The sequence below is a fragment of the Tenrec ecaudatus genome, chromosome 3 (assembly GCF_050624435.1).
Source record: "Tenrec ecaudatus isolate mTenEca1 chromosome 3, mTenEca1.hap1, whole genome shotgun sequence".
Lineage (NCBI taxonomy): Eukaryota > Metazoa > Chordata > Mammalia > Afrosoricida > Tenrecidae > Tenrec > Tenrec ecaudatus.
The window spans coordinates 82185965-82195565 of NC_134532.1; positions in this window are offsets into that span (position 1 = coordinate 82185965).

Below are 9601 nucleotides of genomic sequence, written 5' to 3' on the forward strand. Positions count from 1 at the left end.
AGAAGAGCTGATGAGTTCTGGGGAGATATCAAGAACATCATTTTTGAAGAAGACAAAAGGTTATTTAAAAGACAGAAGAGAAAGAAAAGACTAAAGTGGCTGCCAGTAGACGTGCTGAAACTTGTTAATTGTATAGTAGCTAAAGCAAATGATAGAAATGATGTGGACAAAGAACTGAATAGAAATTTTGAAAGGGCAGCTTGACACTCCAAACCCAAATACTATATTTAAATGTGCATTGAATTTGAAAACCAAAGGGGAAGAGCATGTTCAACATCCCCGAAACTGAAAGAATTCAAAAAAAATCAAGCCTTGAGTTGCAATATTGAATAATTCTATGGGGAAAATATTGGATGATGCAGAAAGCATCAAAAGAAGAGAGAAAGAATACACAGAGTAGCCGTGGCAAAAAGAACTACAGTCCACCATTTCAAGGTTGGCATGTGAGCGGGAACTAATGCTGCTGAAGGAAGAACTTCAGTCTGCACTGAAGCATAAGACAAAGACAAGGCTCTACGAATTGATGGAATACCAATGAAAATGTTTCAGCAAGCTAATAATTAAGAACTGGAAGCAATCACTTTTCATTGCCAGGACATTTGGAAGACAGCTAATTGGCCAACTTACTAGAAGAGATCCTATTTGTAGCCATTACAAAGAAAGGTGACCTATCAGATTGTTCAAATTACCAAACATCATTATGGATGTCACATGCAAGCAAAATTTGCGGATGATTATCCAACAACAGTACATAACAAGGAGGTGCCAAAGACCCAGGCTAGATTCAGAAAGGACATGGAATAAGAGATATCATTGCTGTTGCCAGATGGATCTTGGCTGAAAAGAGAGAATACCAGAAAAATGTTAACTTGCATTTTATTGACTATGTGAAGGAATTTGTGTGTATGTAGAAGTTACATAATTTCATGTCAACTTGAAGATATATAAAAGTATAGGGGTGGATTCTAGCTTTTCAATCAGGTCACAAGCTGATGGTGACCCTTTTGGAGTGTGGTCTTCTCATAAGGAGGATCCTGAGAACCCCACCCCCACCCCCACCCCTCCCTCTGACTTCATCTTTCTACTGGCTGATCCTGGTTGCTACCAGAGCCCTGGCTATGCATGGGACTTTGCACCCATCAGCCCATGATATTCCTGCATTTTGTATTACTGCACGTGGCTGCTGAGTCTAGAGAGGGACTAGTACTGGACTTACAGAATTGAATTTGACTGGTTTGTTTTCTTCATGTATAATTACTTCTTGATATAACATTCTCTTACACATATATGAGTGACACATGACTTGTTTCTCTGGTCAACCTTTCCTAACACCGTGTATCATAACAAACTATGGAAAAACTTGGGAAGAATGAAAATTTCAGAACTGTTCATTGTCCTCATTCAGAGCGTGTACATGACGGTGCGCAAACAAACAAGGGAATATTACAAGCATAAAAATCAGGAAAGGTGTGCAATAGGTTTATAGCCTCTCTCCAAATTCATTAATCTACAATCTGAGCAAATAATCAGAGAAGCTGACCCATATGAAGAAGAGTGTGGCAACAGGATTGGAGGAAGGCTAATTAACAATCTGCAGTGTGCAGATGACACAATCTTGTTTGCTGAAAGTGAGAAGATAAAGATCAAGGATTTCAGCCTTCAGCATGGATTACAACTCATTGTCCAGAAGACCAAAATCCTCAGAACTGGAAAACATGTTACATCATGATAAATGTGGGAAAGGTTGGATTTTTCAAGGATTTCATCTTGCTTGGATCCACAGTCAATACTTATGAACCTAACAGTCAAGAGACCAAAAGAAGAGTTGCCTTAGGTCAATCTGCTACACAAGACCTCTTTAGAATATTGGAAAGAAAATATGTTACTTTGAGAACTAATGTGGACCTGACCCAAGCCATGTTATTTTCAATTGCCTCATATGCTTGTGAAATTTGAACATCAAGTAAAGAAAACTGAGGAAGAATTGATGCACTTGAATGGTGGTGCTGGTGAAGAATATTGGACATACCATGGACTGCTAAAGGACAAACTGATCTGTCTTGGATGACTTAAGGCAAAAGTGCTCTATAGAGGCAAGGATGGTGAAACTTTGTCTTATCTCCTTGGCACATGCTGTCAGGAGAGACTAATTTGTGGGAAAAGACATCATTATGTTTGTCAAGTAGGGTAACAGGAAGGACCGTATGGAGATAGATTGACACTGTGGCTATAACAAAAGACACAGGCATAGGATTGTACAGGACAAGACAGAATTTCCTTCTGTTATGCATAAGGGCACTATGTGTCAGAACCAACTTCATGGATCCTAACAAAACAATACTGTGTATAATTTATATTTTGAGCTTATTGTATTCATTTTGTCTTTTATAGGTGGAGGTTAAATATGATTTCTAGTGCTTCATTTTGACTGAACAAAAATATCCATTGCTTATAGTATTTCTGATGTACTGAGAGTATTAAAATTTGAAAATTTATGAATAATGAAGTTATGCTTTCAACTAATGTATACACACACACACACACATACATACACAAAGTTGCTATTCAATGACTGAGGAAAGCCTCTTTAATGAGGCTTCATACAAACTGGCATTACTCTATAACCACAGTTAACCAAATTGGCTGCAATGTAGAATTATTGAATTCATTTTCTCAACAACACTCAAATTCCACCTATAATTACTTTTATTAGAAGTTTAATTGTGTGAGTCTCATAGATAGATATTTTTTTAACTGTAAGTTATTCTAACATTCAACTCTCATTGAAAGTCGGTGTTCTCTACAATTATTTTTCACACTTTAATGTACTTATAAACACTTGGATATCTTAAAATATGCAGATTCCTACTCAATTTTTCTGGAATAAAAATATTGAAACTTGTATTGCAAACATAATTTTCTTTAATTTCAATCTTTCTTGTCTGTGTTTTGCATAGCAAGACTTCACTATTCAAATATATATGATATAGAACTGTATCACAGAAAAGATTAGTTCAATAAACCATGTATGTATGCATGTGTATTAGTGGTTCTGTGTTGAAGAATATAAATAATCTAGTGGCTAATTCATTTGGGGAAACAGTGAGTTAAACTATTAAAGAGGCTTCCTTACTGCAGAATGTTTCACAGCTAATGCTTTCCTAGTTACTTTCTTCCAAACTCCATTTTTCATGGAGTACATAACTGGATTAGTGACTTGTAAAACTCATTTGCCTACACTGAAACAGGTGTTGAGCTATGTTCAAATCATTTCTGATGCTTTTTAAAGAATTTAAAATGTTGGTTAAAATGTGAATTTAACAGCTCATTTGTTCCATTCATAATCTGATTCAGATATGATAACCTTAGACTATTTACAGGTTCAAATAACTGCTACAAATAACACATTAATTGTGCTTATAGATTGACATGAACTCTTATACACACTCATTCACACACACATACACACATTTTTTATTCTTGAAAACACATGTCAAATAACAGTAATTTTCTTTTCCTTAAATTCTCCTGAGAGTATTTTCCATGCATCAGTGTTGTATTTAAAAATATAATTTGCATAATACAAAAATAGATTTTTATATGTTTTGTGGGTACAGTACACTAAATTATTTGACATGACTCTTTGAGATATATAATTTTTAAATCATATTTCCCCCGATGATACAAGTATGAGAAAATAGGGGAAGAAACTGATAGCATTACATATTCTGTTATGAGTGATTGTTTACAAAGTTCACTGTGATGGCCATTCTGCTATGTAAAAATGAGCATCACAGAAGTATGAGGGGGAGATATCATTCACATTTAATTCACATTTTAACCAACAGCTAAAAATGACAGTCAGGCATGGAGCACACCATTGGATCATGAGATCCCTGCACATTGAGCCTCCTTAACCCAGGAGACAGCTGCAACTCAGAGGAGTGAGTGGCAGAGTAGCATCATAATAGCAGCATCAGAAGAAGAAGAAGAAGAAGAAGAAGAAGAAGAAGAAGAAGAAGAAGAAGAAGAAGAAGAAGAAGAAGAAGGAGGAGGAGGAGGAGGAGGAGGAGGAGGAGGAGGAGGAGGAGGAGGAGGAGGAGAAGGAGGAGGAGGAGGAGGAGGAGGAGGAGGAGGAGGAGGAGGAGGAGGAGGAAGAGGAGGAGGAGGAGGAGGAGGAGGAAGAGGAGGAGGAGGAGGAGGAGGAGGAAGAGGAGGAGGAGGAGGAGGAGGAGGAAGAGGAAAAGGAGAAGGAGAAGAGGCAACAGCACATGAGACAGCAGTGAACTTCCAAACCCACCAAAGAAATAAAGCTGAGTAACTTCAGACAGAAGATTGACTGTGGAGAGGCGATCCTCTAGTCACTTAATTGTGCGAGCTAGCTTTAATGACCAGAGCACTAGAGTTGAGTGCACTCAAGTTGAGGCTTTTTGGAAATATGGGGTTCCTTTTAGACATTCATGGCAGCCCTAAAGGTAATATAACCCAAGCAGCGCAGAAGCCAACTTGGAAGCTGAGAGCCAGAGAAAGGCCTTTCTGCAACATGGCAAAATGAAGGCTGCCTTGACTGAGCATTGCTCACCTAAATTGTAACAGGTCACTTTATCTAATAAATTCCATAATCGTGAATATTTTCTGTAAGTGTTGTGTGGTTATTGCGATGAATTATTGAGCCCAGCAGAATAGAGAATGCTATTTAAAAGACAGTTAGTGTTAGAATTAGGAAGCAGATGAGCAGATGGAGGCCTAGCTGACTCGGACTCAGGGATTGTCATCGGGCCGGTGTGGAATTGGATTTTCTTTCTCCCCATTGAAACTGGAGGAGGTCAGATGCGCTCAGTGCTCAGTGGCATGTGATCTTTTTATCCACATTTTTGGAAATACAGAAAACATGAGTCAGACATCCCTTCCCCAAAACTAAACTGACATTATAGGAAAGACAGTTTTACAACCCGCATGAAACATTAATTAAACATATTTTATGTAGATAAAAATTCTTAATTGCTCACCACAGGAAAACCTTTTCTGAATCCACTGATGAACCTCGCATGTGCCAATTCTTAACAGCCTATATTTAATTTAACAGTGATGCCCATATTAAGATAGCTCTAAATTCTACTACCTAATGTAAGATGGCCAGGAGCAAATTGAGGCTTTCTAGTCTCATAAAGAGTTAAATCCTCAGAAACGCATCTGGGCAGTTTGTCTCTGCCCTACAGGGTTGCCATGGGTTGACTAAATGGCAGTGAGTTTTAATGGAGCACTGTATAACCTCCTCGATATTTCGTACAGGATCAACCCTTACTATTTGGAAGTGGTCCCTAGATGGTCATGACTTGGAATCACTCAGGTCCACATCATCTTTTCAAATTATTATTATTATTTTTTTAAAAAAGAAACTTTTCTAGCCTCTTTATCTAAATCCCTTATTCGTTTGTTACTATGGCTTCCCAGGTCTCACTTGGCATGGTTATAGTGGAACAAAATGAACAAAGGGAAAGAAAAAGCTTCATTTGTTTGGTGAAGCAAAATGGCACAGTGGGACATCATCAAGGGGGTTCCCTGAGTCTTGGGACAGGAATGGCAGTTGGCACCTGATGGATGTTTGTTCCACAGTGACTGGGCATCAGGCTAGTCTTCTCCTGCTCAGTTAGGAAAGGGGATAATGTAGTGTTTTGTCCATGTAGCACATAGGTGGGCTTGTGTCTTCAATCCTGTAATTTTAAAATGTAAGGTGAGGACAGGTCAATAGTTACTATGTAAATTGGTGGGCCACATCAGGTTGCAGTTACTTCACATCACCACTGCCCCTATTCCAGCCACTTACTTTTCTCAATTGTATAGAAATCCAGTTGTGTTAAGCTTGGTGGACTAGAGAAACAAATTCAGTAACATTCATTTGTGTAGGAGAAAGAGCTTTATATCAAGAAGTAAGCATATATCAAGAAAGTATCCCAATCCAGTTCAACTCAAGTCTCTAAATCCCATACTATTCCATAAGTCCCTCCTCAGGCGCACACAGCCTCACGCAATGATGTAGAATGCAGGACGACCACAGGCCAGTGGGTGCAAAGGCATGTTGCTGCAAAGCCAGTGGAAGCAGGGCAGGGCTATGGCAGCTCCAGTGGCAGTGGCAGAGAAATGGGGAGGTTCTCAGGGCCCTCCTTCTGAGAAGGCCACACCCCCAAGGAGGCCTCCAAGGCTGTGACCTAATTAACAAGTTAGATACCACCCCTACACTTTTTTTTATATCTTCAAGTTGACATAAAATTACCTAACTCTCTCATCGGTCATTTGCCTATTAAAGAAGCGGCTTAAAATAGTTTTTGTCTCAGGTTTCACATTTTAGATCTCTAATGCTCTACTAGCTAAAGGGATCCACTTAAGTAAACAGATGGATCATGATGTAGTGTGTTAAAATAACAATCATACTAAGCAAATAATAAAAATAGATGTAAAGTGTATTTTAATGTAAAATTTTCAAATTAGGCTATCCGCCTCACTTGATTCCGAGTGTCAGGGATGAGGGAACGTCGCTCAGTCCTCAGGATCCACACGAGGGACACTGCCATGAAACTAGCAAGAACAGTGTGTAGACTAATAACTTACCCCGAATAAGACCTATTATTTTCATAATAAAAATTGGTTGGAGGGTTATTGAATATACAATTTTCAAATTGATGTAACACAGGTGCTAGAGTACTAGAAGTGTCCCAAAGATGGTGCCATTTTGATCAGCCTCATAGGCAATGTCATGGGGGTTAAAAAGGTTTGGAGAGGGCCAGATAAACAAATTTATAGTAAGGCATGATTTAAGCTATATTCTCTTGGAAAACAATAAAAATAATTACTGCTTTGGCCAGCCTTCACATAGTCCCCAGTCTGAGCTTGCGAGGAATTGATTAAATGCTTCAAAAGAACGCAATGTGAGAAGCAATCTAACCTTCCAGGTTTATCTAAAGCCTTCTTTGACTTGGACATGACTACTAGAAATGGGTTTATTTAAGGAGCAGGGTTCAAAGGACACTTAATGGAAATGATCTGTGTGGGTAACTCTCAATTCCCTGCAAACCAGAGATGAGGATTTCAGGAATATTTAAATGGTTTTGTCATTCAAAAACCCACTTCTAGTCTGATCTGGTATGTTTGTTATCCAAAGCTTGCTGAATTATTCAAAAGTAGCAGTGTCCAATCAAAACCATCTTTATTTGTTAGTAAGACTATCGCTTGACTTAAAGATGACTTTCAGTAGATTATTATATTTAAAGCTAAGATTTAATTAAAAGGTCACATTTGAGGCAAAGGCCTGTGTAGGTCATCATCATAAACTCATAAATCTAGTTTCTAGAAGAATAAAAATTTGTTCCTCAGGTGTGAAATAGATGTGGGGAGCACTTGATTAATTTTTATCAAAGACAAATTTAATGTACTGAGAAACACGTAGAGCTTACAGGTCACATTAACATAAGCATTATTCTATTGAATTTATTAGTGTAACTTTGCTAGGAATATTCTAACCAGGATGATTAATGTTAAAATTACTTCATTCCAATAAAATTATCTAAGCACCATAAAGTGGCTCAACAGGTGGTATCAAAATCAGTCAATACCTAAGTATTCTCTTCCACAAAATGCTTTCTTTGTTGTTACTACAAATTTTTAGCTATTATATCATGGTTTTACCTGATTTTACTGAATTTTTCCCTGCTCTCCTCATGGAAAGATCCACTTTACATAATATTCAAAACTTAACTAAAACCGCCCCTTTGATCATACCTGTAAAGGATGAAATGAGATACTGTGGAGTCAGTTTCCTCCAGAAAGAAAGAAAAGCATCAACTTTTATTTTTCTGTCTAGGCAGGGCTTTCTGAAGACATGACATGATATTAAAGATGATAAATCTTGGCCTCTGTCAATTTGCTCCTCATTTCTAAGAAGAGACAAGAAACACAAGTTTACAATTTAACAAATAATAACATAAATATCAAACCAAAATAAATAAACAGTGGAAACAAAGAAACTATGTGGCAAAAACTCAATTCCAACTTATGGTTACCGTATGGGACATAGTTGAAGTGCTCTATGGGGATCCCAAGGCTGCAGTCTTCACAGAGGCAGACTTCTGCTTCTTCCTCACAGGAAATCACTGATGAGTTCCAGGCACTGACCTGCTGGTTACGAGTTAAGCAATTAAACTCTTCCACACCAGAAATCCTTTAATAAAATAAATTCCATTTTAAATTAAACTCAACGTCATTTTTTACATCCCAGGGGATTTTGAGAGCCCAGTGGAATTTTTCTTCCCAATCAAAGGACTTGCTTACTTTCTATTCCTTTTGTGGAGGGGGAAAGGGGGGATCTGTCAACTCCAATAAAAAGTTCCTGCTTTATTAGCTTGAGGTTCACACCTTTAGTAGAGAATTCCTCTGAACTACAGGGTCCATCCTTTACATCACATAAAATTTCATACTGAAGTTGATCTTACATAATATAAAGTCAAGCATTAACCACCGTCTCTTCCTTTCTGTCTTTTGTGTATAGACATCTCTCTCCACTTGAACAGGTGTATTCTGGCTGAAAGCAGAGAATACAAGAATGATGTTTACTTGTGTTTTATTGACTGCATCAAGGCATTTAACTGTGTGGATTGTGACACACTATGGATAACCTTGAGAAAATCTGGAATTCCAGAACATTTCATTGTGCTCATGGAGAACTTTTAAATGGATCAAGATGCAATAGTGTAAATGGAACAAAGGATTACTAGATCATTTAAAATTAAGAAAGGTGTGTAACAGGGTTGCGTTCTCTTAACATACGTATTCATACTTATTCATCCTACTTATGTTGAACAAATAATCAGAGAAGTTGACTTATATGAAGAAGAATGTGGCATCAGGATTGGAGAAAGGTTTATTAACATCATGCAATATGAAAATGACACAACCTTAGAATTTGAGGCATTTGCTGATGAAGATCAAGGATTCCAGCCTTTAGTCTGAATTATAACTCATTGTCCAGAAGACCAAAATCTTTACAACTTAACCAAGAGTTAATATGACAAATAGAGAAAAGTTTGAAGTTGACAACCTATCAAGGATATCATCTTGCTGGATCCACAATCAATGCTCATTTAGCAGCAGTCAAGAGATCAAAAGAGCAGCTGCAGTAGGGCAAGCTGCTACACGAGACTTCCATAGAGTATTGAAAGGCAAGGGTGTTACCTTGAGAACTGAGCTAGGCCTGACCCACACAATTGCCATATATGCGAAAGTTGGACAGTGAATAAAATAGAAATAAGAATGGATGCGGTTGACCTGTGATGGAGAAGAATATTGAAAGAACCATGGACTGCTAAAAGGGCAAACTAATCTGTCCTGGAAGAAGTATGGCCAGTGTACTCCATACAAAGGGTGGACAGACAGACTTTGTTTTGACATACTTTGGACATTTGTCAGTAGAGACCACTTCCTTGAGTAGAACATCTTTGGTCAAGTCTGGGGGCAGCAATAAGTAGAAATGGCCTCAAGGGAACAGGTTGACACAATGGCTTCAATGATGGGCTCAGATATAGGCATCATTGCGAGGATGGTGCAGAAC